At 52.0% G+C, this 1587-nt stretch overlaps 1 non-coding gene across 1 annotated transcript; it reads left to right on the forward strand.

The window, feature by feature from the left end:
- Positions 1-284: 284 nt before the first annotated feature.
- On the forward strand, positions 285-359 carry Trnal-caa. Its single transcript has one exon. It is a non-coding gene; the product is annotated as a tRNA-Leu (tRNA).
- Positions 360-1587: the final 1228 nt, after the last annotated feature.

The following is a 1587-nucleotide window of genomic DNA, read 5'->3' on the forward strand; positions in this document are numbered from 1 at the left end:
TGGTAGAGCACTTGCCCGCGAAAGGCAAAGGTCCCGAGTTCGAGTCTCGGTCGGGCACACAGTTTTAATCTGCCAGGAGGTTTCATATCAGCGCACACTCCGCTGCAGAGTGAAAATCTCATTCTGGAAACATCCCCCAGGCTGTGGCTAAGCCATGTCTCCGCAATATCCTTTCTTTCAGGAGTGCTAGTTCTGCATGGTTCGCAGGAGAGCTTCTGTAAAGTTTGGAAGGTAGGAGACGAGGTACTGGAAGAAGTAAAGCTGTGAGTACCGGTCGTGAGTCGTGCTTCGGTAGCTCAGTTGGTAGAGCACTTGCCCGCAAAAGGCAAAGGTCCCGAGTTCGAGTCTCGGTCGGGCACACAGTTTTAATCTGCCAGGAGGTTTCATATCAGCGCACACTCCGCTGCAGAGTGAAAATCTCATTCTGGAAACATCCCCCAGGCTGTGGCTAAGCCATGTCTCCGCAATATCCTTTCTTTCAGGAGTGCTAGTTCTGCATGGTTCGCAGGAGAGCTTCTGTAAAGTTTGGAAGGTAGGAGACGAGGTACTGGAAGAAGTAAAGCTGTGAGTACCGGTCGTGAGTCGTGCTTCGGTAGCTCAGTTGGTAGAGCACTTGCCCGCGAAAGGCAAAGGTCCCGAGTTCGAGTCTCGGTCGGGCACACAGTTTAATCTGCCAGGAGGTTTCATATCAGCGCACACTCCGCTGCAGAGTGAAAATCTCATTCTGGAAACATCCCCCAGGCTGTGGCTAAGCCATGTCTCCGCAATATCCTTTCTTTCAGGAGTGCTAGTTCTGCATGGTTCGCAGGAGAGCTTCTGTAAAGTTTGGAAGGTAGGAGACGAGGTACTGGAAGAAGTAAAGCTGTGAGTACCGGTCGTGAGTCGTGCTTCGGTAGCTCAGTTGGTAGAGCACTTGCCCGCGAAAGGCAAAGGTCCCGAGTTCGAGTCTCGGTCGGGCACACAGTTTTAATCTGCCAGGAGGTTTCATATCAGCGCACACTCCGCTGCAGAGTGAAAATCTCATTCTGGAAACATCCCCCAGGCTGTGGCTAAGCCATGTCTCCGCAATATCCTTTCTTTCAGGAGTGCTAGTTCTGCATGGTTCGCAGGAGAGCTTCTGTAAAGTTTGGAAGGTAGGAGACGAGGTACTGGAAGAAGTAAAGCTGTGAGTACCGGTCGTGAGTCGTGCTTCGGTAGCTCAGTTGGTAGAGCACTTGCCCGCGAAAGGCAAAGGTCCCGAGTTCGAGTCTCGGTCGGGCACACAGTTTTAATCTGCCAGGAGGTTTCATATCAGCGCACACTCCGCTGCAGAGTGAAAATCTCATTCTGGAAACATCCCCCAGGCTGTGGCTAAGCCATGTCTCCGCAATATCCTTTCTTTCAGGAGTGCTAGTTCTGCATGGTTCGCAGGAGAGCTTCTGTAAAGTTTGGAAGGTAGGAGACGAGGTACTGGAAGAAGTAAAGCTGTGAGTACCGGTCGTGAGTCGTGCTTCGGTAGCTCAGTTGGTAGAGCACTTGCCCGCGAAAGGCAAAGGTCCCGAGTTCGAGTCTCGGTCGGGCACACAGTTTTAATCTGCCAGGAGGTTT

The sequence above is a fragment of the Schistocerca americana genome, chromosome 2, assembly GCF_021461395.2.
Source record: "Schistocerca americana isolate TAMUIC-IGC-003095 chromosome 2, iqSchAmer2.1, whole genome shotgun sequence".
Taxonomy (NCBI): domain Eukaryota; kingdom Metazoa; phylum Arthropoda; class Insecta; order Orthoptera; family Acrididae; genus Schistocerca; species Schistocerca americana.